Source organism: Rhinatrema bivittatum, chromosome 4 (genome assembly GCF_901001135.1).
Source record: "Rhinatrema bivittatum chromosome 4, aRhiBiv1.1, whole genome shotgun sequence".
Lineage (NCBI taxonomy): Eukaryota > Metazoa > Chordata > Amphibia > Gymnophiona > Rhinatrematidae > Rhinatrema > Rhinatrema bivittatum.
Genome location: NC_042618.1, coordinates 65,683,134 through 65,696,511, shown reverse-complemented (window position 1 = coordinate 65,696,511; position 13,378 = coordinate 65,683,134). Strand labels below are relative to the sequence as shown.

Sequence of the window (13,378 nt, the reverse complement as noted above, 5' to 3'; positions counted from 1 at the left end):
AGTGGAGTTCTTTGAGAGTGGGTGTGATGTGGGAGGATTTTCTGTGGTTAGTGATGATTCTGGCGGCGGCGTTTTGTAGAACTTGTAGGGGTTTGATGTGGATTTCTGGGAGGCCAAGGAGGAGGGAGTTGTAGTAGTCGAGTTTTGAGAAAATAATTGATTGAAGGACTGTTCGGAAATCATGCGCTTGGAGAAGGGGTTTGAGTTTTTTCAGTGTTTGGAGCTTGAAGAATCCATCCTTAATTGTATTGGAGATGTGTCGTTTAAAGTTGAGCTGGCTGTCAATTGTTACGCCCAGGTTTCTTGTGGATGGGGTGAGTGAGATTCTTGAGATGTTTTGTACCCCCGGGTTGTTTGAGCTTGCTGGGTTGTTTGGGGGGGTGCACTTGAGGGGAGATGCGGGATGGTCATCGTGGATGTGAAGGATTTCTGTTTTAGCTTGGTTGAGGCAGAGTGATAGTTGAGATAGCAGGTGGGATAATTTTGAGCTGAGTTTGTTCCATCTTTCCATGGTGAGTTCAATGGACTTGCTTATGGGGAGTAATATTTGTATGTCATCTGCATAGACGAAGTAGGTGAGGTTTGCGTCTGATGGGTATTTGCATAGTGGGAGGAGGTAAATGTTGAAGAGGGTTGAGGATAGGGAAGAACCTTGAGGGACGCCATGTGTGAGGGGCACTTGGGAGGATTCAGATGAGTTTGCCTTGACGATGTAGGATCTGTTTGAGAGGTAGGATTTGAACCATTTGATTGTAGTGTCTCGTAGACCAATTTCTTTAAGTCTGGTGAGGAGTGTTCTGTGGTTGATGGTGTCAAAGGCGGCTGATATGTCAAGAAGTATCAGGAGGAACGATTTGCCTCTGTCGTGACCTCTGAGGATGGTATCGGTGAGGGCGAGGAGGAGGGTTTCGGTGCTGAAGAATTTTCTGAAGCCATGTTGTGTTGGCTGGAGAATATTATGGTCGTCAAGGTGTTCTGTAAGTTGATTGACTGTTTTTTCGATAATTTTTGCTAAGAATGGGAGGTTGGAGACTAATTTGTAGCTTGCTGGGTCTGATTTGCCATTTTTAAAGATGGCACCGGCCATCCAGTGCTCCCTCCATGTGACAGGGGCTGGCCAATGGCACAGATACCCTGTCACATGGTAAGGGCAAAGGCCATTGGCGCCAATTTGATTAGTGGCAGCCGACGGCCCGAGAGTGGGAGATCGCTCCCGGGACCCCCACTGGACCACCAGGTACCTGTAAAATGTTTTTTGGGGGGGTCGGGAGTGTGGGGGAAGCAAAGGGATTAGTTTTAAAGGGTCAGGGTGGGTTTAGGGGTTATTTTTATGTGCCGTTTTTCCTGCCCTCCCCCCAAACGATAAGAGAACCCCCCCAATCAATATCATGGGGTTTTCCTATCGTTTTGGGGGAGCCCCCGATTTCTGACTATTTTGAAAATATCGACGATATTTTCAATCGTCCGAAGCCCGATTCACATCCCTAATATTCATCATTAGTGGCCAATTGTCGAGTGGTGGCCCCAAGGCCCCTGTCTTCCTTAATGGCATCTCCCTGCTTTGTTTACAGCCCTCAGTGTTACAATAATCTTTCCAGGACTCAGTCGCTGCTGCTGCAACAGAATAACAATGAACAATCAAGGGGGGTCATTTTTCAAAATGCAATAAGGCATTTTCGCATGCGTTAAGGGCTTATCGCATGTGAAAAGCCCCGTTAATGCATGCGATAGGCCCTTACCGCATGCGAAAACGTGTTTACCGCATGCGATCGCACCATATCATATGGTGCGATGCAAATTCCGAAAATAGGAGGAGTTAGGGGTGGAGAGTGGGCTGGGTTAGCCTGCCTGCGAAGAGCTATCGCACAGCCATAACGCAGATTTTAACTACACCTCTTTCGATTGCGTTAGGCTGTGCGATAGCAGCTGTGACCGTGCGGTAACGTTTCATCGCCATTTGCGATGTCTCCCGTAAGTCCGATTTCAGCTGAAGAGAGAGAGAGAGAGAGAGAGACACCATAATATCATGGCCCATAGGTAGGTATTTGTATCCCTATGGTAGGCCCACCTAGTAACTCGAGGTGGGGATTAGGTAAGAGTGTAGGGGGTTAGGGGCCACTTTGACATTCTACGTGATACCTACGAACAGAACAGTGGTCTCATGAAGATTTGCTGGCCTTCGGAGTGAGGAAACTCACTCCAAGATGAGATTTGGGCAATGTTCTCTCAACCTAGCTTGATGTAATGTTCTCTCAACCTAGCTTGATGTAAGCTAGGTTGAGAGAACCTTGCCCAAATTTCATCTTGGAGTGAGTTTCCTCACTCCGAAGGCCAGCAAATCTTCACAAGAGACCACTGTTCTGTTCGTAGGTATCAAGTAGAATGTCAAAGTGGCCCCTAACCCCCTACACTCTTACCTAATCCCCACCTCGAGTTACTAGGTGGGCCTACCATAGGGATACAAATACCTACCTATGGGCCATGATATTATGGTTGGTTGGGTGGGGAATTGCGCTGTGCCGGGGTCAAGGAGGAAGAGGTTGAACAAAGGAGAGTAGATGGGTTTTAAGTTAACCACTGGTCCCTCCCCCTTGGCTGATGTCATTGTCACCCCCCCCCCCCCAAGCCAATCGCACAGCTCGGTGTCGGGCGCGTTCTGATGATGTCACTGTGCCCCGACACTGGACCAACCAGGGGGAGCGACTTTGGAAGCAACGCCCCAGCACGACAGAAGTAGCCAGTTGTTGCTCGTGGAAGGTGGAGAGAAGGGATCCCCACCTCTGCATGTGTCTGGTAAGCCTGGGCCTGGTGGTGGTGGTGCCCCCACAGATGCAGTGGGCGCCCGGTTATTCCCAGTGGCCCGCTCATCCGTGCCGGGTCGCCTTCCATATACCTGAGCAGTATATGCAGGTCTTAATCACCTCAATAAACCTGCATTATTATACCTTCTGCTGCTTTTCCTGTGCTGGCCAATGATACAATCCAAACGAACCAGCCAAATCTTGCAATGCAGTGGTTCCACTGAGGTGCAAAAGTCAAAATACCTACTTATTTGTTACTTCAACAATAGCCCATAACTTTGTAATGGATAGGGAATGTGTGAGAGGACTGCAGATAGGAGAAACATTCTTCTTCAAGGGAAGGAACTGAGACTAGTATTGTATTGAAGCCAAGGTCCAGTCACTTTACTGGGCTTGGCAACTCACCAGCACCCTGTTGATCCCAGTAAATAGATCAATCATAGAAGTCTTGAGCACACTTGTTCAGCTAGGACTGAGTCAGGGGGTGGGTTCTGGAAAAGAACTTTTTACCTGTGAAATACTGGATAAACTGGTTGAAATTCCTCAAGAGCCTTTTTTTTTTCTTGGCTTCTTTCTGGACCACTGTAAATAATGAAATACACATTCATGGACATTTGAAAAGGAGTGCATACGATATCTTTGCCATCTTTCAACCAACAATTCTGTTTAAACATGAATTTGCATTATAAACTTTATGACCTCCAATCAGATCCACTGCGTCCTAGTAACTAAATAGAATAGCAGTGAATAAGGGTGCAATTTCATTTTAAGATGCTGAGACATTGACAAACCATTTGACTTTTGGTTTGGATGTTCTCTCTATGCTGGCAGAAACCCCTCAGTGCAATTATAGTCAAGTGCTTCGTATATTTATTGCCCTTTATATAAATAATTCATGTTGTGCAGTGATAAATTGCCAGGCAGAAATAACGCAGCATCTCTGTAGATAGATATTTTTTAATTAAAATCTTTAAAACCAAGTCCATCTTCTCTCCAAAATACATTAAGTTATAATTTGTTTAAAAATGCTGTCTGAGCAAATCTACAACATTGTCTGTTGCTGCTTTTCCAACAGCTGGCGAAGTTACATTAAGTTGTTTATTTTCAGTTGAAATGGATCATAATGAAATATGGCGGAACTTAGTCCTTCCCTGTTTGTTTATTTGTTTTAAAAAAAAACAAAACAAAACAATGCTTAAAATAAAACCAACCTTGTAACCTGGTTGTTTTTCCTGCTTAAGAAAATGAAGACAGACAAGAATAAAAAGGGATCTGAGACAGAGAAAGCAGTACAGCAGCACCAGGCAATTCTGAATCAACAAAAGGTCACCTACAACAAATTTACTGTCGCACAGTGACAAAATGTGCCCCAGAGCAGAACCAGCAGCAGAATATGAAATGGTATAAAAGTCGGCTCTTACAGCTGGAGTTGGGTTTCTTTTGTCTCATCTGGTGGCTCCCATGGACCCATAAAATTTTACTCCAATTCGACAAGAATATAAAATTTTTATCTCTCTGATGAGGAAACAGTCTATTCTTGCTCCAGCCAAGAGTAATTTCACTCCACCCAAACTATTGCTGTTTCTGTGGGATTCACTATATTATGATTAGGGACCTTCTTTGTCAGTTTTTATTTTATTTTTCCTGGGAATTTCAATGTTATAACTAAAAAAAAAAAAAAAAAAAAGAAAAGCATTTTTCTCCTGTGTTGTAACAAAGTCATTCAGTAGTCCCCAGCTTTTCAGTAGACAGCACTGTTTCAGTGGAAGGTAGGGGTGTGCATTCGTTTTGAACTTAAATGGAAAACGCAACTTATTTTTTTTTTTTTTAACTTAAAAAAATGATGAGGCGTAAACGATCGGATTTCCAACGTATTCAACATAGCTATGTTGAATACATTGGAAATCGCGATTGTTGATCTAAATAAAAATTTAAACCCCTCACCCTCCTTAATCCCCCCCCCAAGACTTACCAAAACTCCCCAAGCTGGCCAAAAGTTCCGTGAGGGTCCGGGAGCGGACGCGTGGGGAATCACGTGACGTCCGCGTCACTCCGACGTGACGCCGACGTCACGTGGTCCATCGCGGTTCCGCTCCCGGACCCCTCGTTGGACCCAAACGGCACTTTTGGCCAGCTTGGGGGGGTCAGGAGGCCCCTCCAAGCTGGCCAAAAGTTCCTTTTGGGCCCAACGAGGGGTCCGGAAGAGAACCCGAGGGGAATCACGTGACGCCGCGTCACTCCGACGTGACGCCGACGTCACATGCTCCTTGCAAAGGAGTTCAGGAATGGCGTCCTGACCCTGCTGGACCAGCAGGGAGTTTTGGTAAGTCTTGGGGGGGGGGGGGGGGCGGGATTAAGGCGGGTGAGGGGTTTAAATTTTTATTTGCACGTATGGACATAGACTCAACTTATGGAATTCTCCATATGTCCATATTGACTGCAAATGGGACCCCCTTTCGACTTATGGACTTATGAACATAAACTTTTGGTCTGCACATCCCTAGTGGAAGGGCATGAACAAATACAAATGGGGAAGGAATATTTTAATATAGTTAACATTAGTTGACCAAGATTTACCTTGTCAACTAATAAGTTGACTAATAAGTTGCCAAATGTAAGCTGGCATAATTACAATTTAAAACTGCTTATGAGGGCCTGTATTCAGTACTAGGGCTAAGTCCTGGTCTTTCTCTCTGTTCCAAATTGGGGGGGAGGGGGAGGGGCAGGAAGGAGGATTAACCTCCAAGGCCTGGATGCTATGTATATCCTGGTCTTCCAAGTACCAATAAAGAAGCTGATCGTAGTATTGATGTTCCAATATAAAGCTTTTATTAAAATTTATGAATCACCAAATTCTACAAGATTCTAGACTATTTACAATAAAAACATACACAATTGCAATAGTACAAGGACAAAATAAATTAAAGAAAAACGACTTTAAAGGAAACTGCTCATCATATCAACTTTAAATTAATTGTTAAAGACATCATAATCATGCACAGGCCAAATTAAACAACTGGGTCTTAAGCTGGCTCTGAAGGTTTTAGTATTTGTCTCGAGCCTCAGTTCTGTAGGTATGGAGTTCCAGAACTGTGGAGCTGCAATGGAGAAAGTTCTCTCTTGTCTCGTGAAGCCAAGTTTCTCTTGGGTGGCATCCATAATAATCTTTACTATTATTAATTGGTGCCTCCAGTTTGCATATTATTAACTGGAAGAATCAAGGATTATACTTTGTGTTGCTTTTGATTTTTTTTAAATATATATAATCTGATGTCATATAGACTCAATTATATTAATTTATGCTAGGATATACTTTAACAGTTTTTGAAATAAGCTATCTAAAGTTTTGTTGCATCTAAGCTATGAGGAGAGGCTGAAGAGGTTAGGGCTGTTCAGCTTGGAGAAGAGACAGCTGAGGGGGGATATGATAGAGGTCTTTAAGATCATGAGAGGTCTTGCACGAGTAGATGTGATTCGGTTATTTACACTTTCGAATAATAGAAGGACTAGGGGGCATTCCATGAAGTTAGCAAGTAGCACATTTAAGACTAATCGGAGAAAATTCTTTTTCACTCAACGCACAATAAAGCTCTGGAATTTGTTGCCAGAGGATGTGGTTAGTGCAGTTAGTGTAGCTGGGTTCAAAAAAGGTTCAGATAAGTTCTTGGAGGAGAAGTCCATTAACGGCTATTAATCAAGTTTACTTAGGGAATAGCTACTGATATTAATTGCATCAGTAGCATGGGATCTTCTTGGTGTTTGGGTAATTGCCAGGTTCTTGTGGCCTGGTTTGGCCTCTTTTGGAAACAGGATGCTGGGCTTGATGGACCCTTGGTCTGACCCAGCATGGCAATTTCTTATGTTCTTAAGCTCTCTCGATTATGTCTTTTGTAATCATTGTTTAAAGAAAGCCCTGTAATATCAATTGCTGCAGCATATTTATTCTTTCTATTAATCATTTATTAAGAGGCCTTTAGCAAGATGCATCTCATCCGTTATTGAAACATAAATCTATGGCCATTGCTTTTAACATTTATTGTTGCTTTTAATATCTTTTCTACTAAACAAAGATTTATTTGTTATAACAATTTTAGGGCCTGATTTATTAAGGCTTTTCTCCCATTCTGGGTTTAAGGGAAAAATGCTTAGTATATGAGACTGTTAGGGCCTGATTCATCAAAGTGTTTTCCCATAGACACAGAATGGGAGAAAAGCCCTGGGGACAGATTTTATAAAACTATGCGCACAGGCGCAAAGAAAAGTACGCCGGATTTCAATAGATATGCACGTAGCCGTTAAAATCCGGGCTCGGCGCACGCAAGGCTGCCCAAAATTGGCAGCCTGCGTGCGCCGAGCCACGCAGCCTGCCTCCGTTCCCTCCGAGGCTGCTCCGATTTCGGAGCGGCCTCGGAGGGATCTGTCCTTCCACCGCCCCTCTACCTTTGTTGCACAAGTTATGCCTGCCTGGCTGGCTGCCGGCACGCCATGGTCCAGTCCGGTCTGGGGGCTGGTCCGGAGGCCGCGGCCACACCCCCGATGATGTGCCGGCCGTGACACGTCCCCGGTGATGCGCTAGCCACGACACGCCCCTCCAGGAAAGCCCCAGGACTTACACGCGTTACAGGGCTTTGCGCGTGCTGGCAACCTGTGCAAGATAGGCTCGGCGCGCGCAGGCGGGATTTGGGGTAGGTTTTCGGGGGTTATGCGCATAACCCTTTGAAAATCTACCCCTTAGTGAATCGGGCAATTAGTTTGCAAACTTTTCAAAATAAATTTTGTTTATGGTAACTTTGGAGAATTTTCCTTTTTAATGTTTGTTAGAGAGAAATTTGCCCAATATTCTCCATTTTAATATTTTACAAGTTCTGAAGGCTTCTTACAGGGCTTATCCCCTTGTTTATACAGACTTTTGAGGGCTGATGAAATAAATCAGCGCGGAAAACAGCTTTCCTAACGTGCGTCCGGCCCCCCCCCTCCTGGGTGTGCAATTGAATATTTAAATCAGGGCGCTAGGGACAAATGTGCGCCCCTAGCGCTTCCTTGGCAGAGGACGCCCAGGAGAGGTGGCTGTCAGTGGGTTAGGAAAACGGACGCTCAATTTTACGAGCGTCCCTTTTCCTAACCTGTGCACAGCCATGGGTTAGGAAAATGGACGTTCGATACTTGAGCAGCCTTTTTCCTAACCTGACCATCAGCACACTTTCAAAAAAAAAAATTTTTTTTTTAAACCTTTTGGTTCCTCCGACTTAATGTACTGCCATGATACTATTTTTATTTTTATTTATAACTTTTTTTATACCGAAGTTCAGGTAACAGAGTTACTTATCACTCCGGTTTACATTACAACAGGTAGTAACCAATGACAACATATGTCTTACAATGAACAAGCTTTTATGTACACTTTTTTGGGCTACTCAGGTGTTAATTTTCAGCATAAAAATGTGCAGGTCGGCGCACATGTTTCTTTGGATCTCAGGAGAATAGCTAATAGCCTCATCAACATGCTTTTACATGTGATGAGCACTATTAGTTTCGTGGGGGGCTTGGATGTGCGTTTTGGACTCGCTAATCCCCTTGTATAATAAGGGGTTGTGAACGCATGTCCAAAACCTGCATCCAACCACGGGTTAAACAGTGCGCCTGTCTGAACGCACTGTATTGATTCAGCCTCCTGGTACTCAGTCAGGTTAGAAGCATTTATTGGTATGCAAAATAAGACAGAGTACTGGGAAGGAGAGACAAATGACCTGACAGTCACCTTTGGAGCTCCTTCAGTTTTCTGCCTGCACGTTAGCTGCTTATATAGAACATTTCTTTCTTTGTTTACCATCTCAGCATCATGACAGTTGGTTCTGTTTTTTTCATCCTACCCACAATTGCCCCAATATTAGTATCTTTTCTGTTCCCACAGGTTATTATCTCTCTTCTGTCTGAGTTCCAGCCCCACCTGGCATCAGTGGTCTCGGCATCATGAGTCTCTTTTGTCATGAGTCTCTTTTGTCTGGTTGTTAAATCTCCCCGCTGGCAAAGTTTCTTTTTCTGATATGGATCATGGGTAACACGGCTATAATTCTGTGCGCATACACATTGTCTGCTAGAGCTGTCTCTTGCTCTGCAGATATACAGTTCCCATTTCTAAATGTTCTTTATTTTTTTTCTGTCAATGTCACAGCAGAGGTTTTTGAGAACCATAAGTTCAAAGTAATGTGGTATTGCTATAATTTTTGTTAAAAATGAAATTTGTTCCATATAACCTTTTTCTACTGGTACTTCCTATCTGTATATTTCAGACTGTTATCAGACCACATTGTTTTCAGACTTCTGAGAAATGTGCGCTTAGACTAATTGTCTAGTGAACAAGTCTATGCTTTTTCTTAATTTCTAGGGAAAAGTATAATGTTTTATTTTAAATCAACCCTACGAAATCACACAGGTGTAAAAATATAGTTAACAGAAAAATTAGGTAAAAGAGCTTGAGTAGAAATTATATATATATATATATATATATATATATATGTGTGAAAATTATTTTGAGGGCATAAATAAACATGTGGATAAAGAAGATATACTGTATCTTGATTTACAAAAAGCATTTGATAAAGTCCCTCATGAGAGAGATCTTAGGAAAATAAAATGTCATGGGATAGGGGACAGTGTACTATTGTGGATTACCAACTGGTTAAAATATAGAAAACAGAGAATAGGGCTAAATGGTAAATTTTCCCAGTGGAGAAAGGTGAATAGTGGAGTACCTCGGGGATCTGTTCTGCTTTTCAATATGGGGTGGATTTTAAAAACCCTACGCGCCGGGCCTATTTTAAAAAGGCTTGGCGACGCACGTAAAGCCCCGGGACGTGTGCAAGTCCCGAGGTTTGCAAAAAGGGGCGGTGCAGGGGGTAGGGCAGGGCCAGAGGCCTCTGAGACAGTGGCCATTGCCTCTGTGTCAGAGGATTGCGTGCCGGCAGGCTGCCGGCGTGCATAACTTGCGCCTGCCCAGAGGTAGGCGCAAAAGGTAAGACAAGGGTCGGGGGGGTTAGAGTAGGGCTAGGGGGAGGCAAGGTTAAGGGAAGGAGGAAGGTCAGGCTAGGGGGAAGGGAACGGGGAAGGCAGCGCGGCTCGGCACTCGCAAGGTACACAATTGTGCACCCCCTTGCCCACGCGCAAGTTATAAAATCGGGTGTACATGGGTGCACGCCGGGTAGCGCTTGCCCATGTACGCCTGCACGCACCCTTCTAAAATCTAACCCTATATTTTTAAATGTCCTGGAAATGGGACCAAGTGAGATGATCAAATCTGCTGATGATGCGAAATTATTCAAAGTTGTTAAATCACAAGAGAATTGTGAGAAATTGCAAGAGGACCTTGCAAAACTGGGAGACTGGGCATGCAAATGGCAAATTAAGTTTAATGTGGACAAATGCAAAGTGATGCATTTAGGGAAGAGTAGCCCAAATTATAACTACACAATGCAAGGTGCCAGATTAGGAGTCACCATTCAGGAAAAGGATCTAGTGTCATAACTGATAATGTTGTAATCTTCTCCTCCACGTGCAGCAGCAGCCATGAAAGAAAATAGATGATTAGAAAAAGGAATGGAGAATAAAACAGATTATATCTTAATGTCTCTGTATCGCTCCATGGTTCAATCTCAACTTGAGTAGTGGGCCAGATTTTAAAAGCCCTCACGCGTAAATCCTCAGGATTTACACGTGCAGGGCCTATTTTAAAAAGGGCCAGTGATGTGCATAAGGCCCCTGGGCTTGCAAAAAGGGGCGGTCTGGGGGCGGGGCAAGCGCAGGACCAGAGGCCTCCGACACAACGGCCACTGGGGAGGGTTAGAGCAGGGCTGGGGGGGGGGGAAGTTAGGGGAAGGGGTGGGAAGCTTAGGTTAGGGGGAATGGAAGTTCCCTCCCAGGCCACTCTGATTTCGGAGTGGCCTGGGAGGGAACGGGGAAAGGCAGCGTGGCTTGGCACATGCAAGGTGCACAATTGTGCACCCCCTTGCGTGCGCCGACCCCCCTGATTTTATAACATGTGCTCGCCTGCGCACGCATATTATAAAATCGGGCGTACATGTGTGCGCACCTTTTAAAATCTACCCCATTGTGTGCAGTTCTGCTCACCACATCTCAAAAAAGATATAGCAGAATTAGGAAAGAGAAAGGTGACAAAAATGATAAAGGGGATGGAACAATTCTCCTATGAGGAAAGGCTAAAGAGGTTAGGACTCTTTAGCTTGGAGAAGGGATGGCTGAGGGGAGATATAGTGGTTTATAAAATGAGTGGAATGGAACAAGTAAACGTTATCAATTGTTTACTCTTTCAAAAAGTACAAAGACTAGGGGGAAACACAATGAAGTTACTTGGTAATACATTTAAAACTAATAAGAATTTTTGTTTTACTCAACGCATAATTCAGCTCTGGAATTTGTTGACAGAGGATGTTAGTTTTCGTGGACCCTTGGGCCGCAGTAGGAAGTGCCGCAGTAGGTGAATGTACCCCAAGGTGGGACAGACAGAAGCTTCACCTATACCAACAGTCTTCCCCGGAGGTTGAGCCCTTGGTGTCTGACAGCCGACAGGGCTTAAGTGGGTCCCAGGGATAGTCTGAGAAGCACAAGTCACATTCCAAGGAAGGGCCAGGGCAGGCTGAAGACAGTGGAATCCAAGTACTGTCTGTGGGTCAAGACAGGTGGCTGGTGGTAAAATCAGAAGCCAGGCCAAGGTTTGACGCAGGTAGCAGGAGAAGGTACTAGGTACAAGCCAAGTGCAGGCAGCAATCCAGGGAGTCCAAGTACAGGCCGAGCTCAACTCCAGAAGAGCAGATAGGAGATGAACAGGATGGACAGGAGAGCAAGACAACAGATAAGAGAGCAGGAGGCAGGGAAGGCACAGAAGGACACAGGGAGGACACCATAGGAGCAGAGACAAATAAGAGCAGCAACTAGCACTAAGGAGGAAGATACTCTGAGGACCTGTTACCAAGGCAAAGGGGGGCCGGTGGATGACATCATTGAGGGGCGCCTCCAGCGTGTTTGTGACAGGGTATGTATTTCTACGTGTACCTGCACACGTGGCTAACGTATGTGTTGCCTGGATCTGTTCATTGGTGTGCAATGGCAGTGTCTTGTCCTAATGCTGCAGCTTGGGGCCGGGAGAATCTGGTGCTTAGATCATGAACCTGTGGCCAATGAGTCCACCATTTGGGCCATGAGCCTGGGGGGGGGGGGGGGGCCCTCCCCAGTTTTTTGGGCCTGGGTTTGGAGGGGAACTGTTAATGAAATTTGTGGACCAATCGGGGAGCTTGGATGTTAGCAGCATCTCCCATTCATTTTCTTTCTGCTCGTATCCTAAGAAAGGAGATGTAAAAGTTTTCTTTATCCTCTTGGCATCTCTGCTACTTCATATTGAGTGTTTTCTTCAATAAAAATGGCTTGGGTGGTGATCTTGATGGCCAGGACAGGACGGCTGGTTTCAAAAGTGATATGTGTTAAGCGTCATGAATTTGCGTAAATGGTATTTGTGTGACACCACGTTGTTTGGCAACACTTTTGGTTTGTTTTTTGTTTTTTTCAGATTCTTAATGATTGATTGATAAAAGGATATAACCCCCTTATATGTAACCCTATAAGAAGAATGTGGATCTTTTCTGGAAGCTTTAAACATGTTGATGGACTTTGTAATTGGATCTTCTTATGAGATCCTTCTTTTCGCAATGAAAGACAACTTCCTCCTGAAAGCTTGATATGTTCATGATTTCTTCAAAGCTATGTACGTCTGTATATATTCATGGGCAAAATTGGATGGGATATCTTATGACAAATTGAATTGTCCCCTAAAGAAGCTTTTTGTGAAGCGAAACATGTTGGGTGTTTTTTTAAGGAATTGTGTAAGAGTGATTGTTTTTGTGTGATTGGTGTTGCATGTTTGGGAGTATGAATGATATATAAATATCCAGATATCCTTTTGTGTGATTAACCTTTTATATGTTTTTATTGAAATTCTGTGTTAGTATACCTTTGTAAAAAATAAAATGTTATAAAAACTTTGTTTTTTTTGTGGTTGGAACAAACAAGTGAGCCAGTTCCAGGGCCGAGGGGAGTTATAGCAGTGGGACAAAATGGGCCATCTTGGAGAATCTGTCCACGATTATGCAAATCATGGTGTTACCCCCCTGATGAGAGAAGGTCGGTCACAAAGTCGGTGGCCAGATGTGTCCATGTTTCTTCGGGGGCTGGTAGCAGTTGTAGCAAGCTCCACAGTCTGGTTTGGGGACATTTGGCCTATATGCGCAGCAAGCAAGAGTCCACTTATTGTTTGTCCTGTTTCCAGCCTGTCCACCAGTAGTAATGAGTCAGGAGTTCTGCAGTGTGCAGGATAACCAAGTGTCTGGCCAAAGGAGAGTCATGGGCCCACCTAAGAACTCATTCTTGCAGGTGTTGGAGAATGACTGTCTTCCCCACAGGTATGGTGGTGGTGGCGGCAGCAATAGAGATCTTGGTCAGGTCAATAACATGATGAGGCAGGTCTTGGGAGCTTTTTCTATTGAAAGACTTAGATAAGGCATCCACCCACC

The 13,378-nt window shown here is 44.4% G+C and overlaps 1 protein-coding gene across 1 annotated transcript in view; it reads left to right on the top strand.

The window, feature by feature from the left end:
- PELI2 (pellino E3 ubiquitin protein ligase family member 2) overlaps positions 1-12,712 on the top strand; it is a 387,703-nt gene extending 374,991 nt beyond the window's left edge. The window contains exon 8 of the transcript XR_003856259.1: positions 12,379-12,712. The gene's annotated coding sequence lies outside the window, so the exon portion shown is untranslated. The remainder of the gene's footprint in view (positions 1-12,378) is intronic.
- The last annotated feature ends 666 nt before the right edge of the window (positions 12,713-13,378 follow it).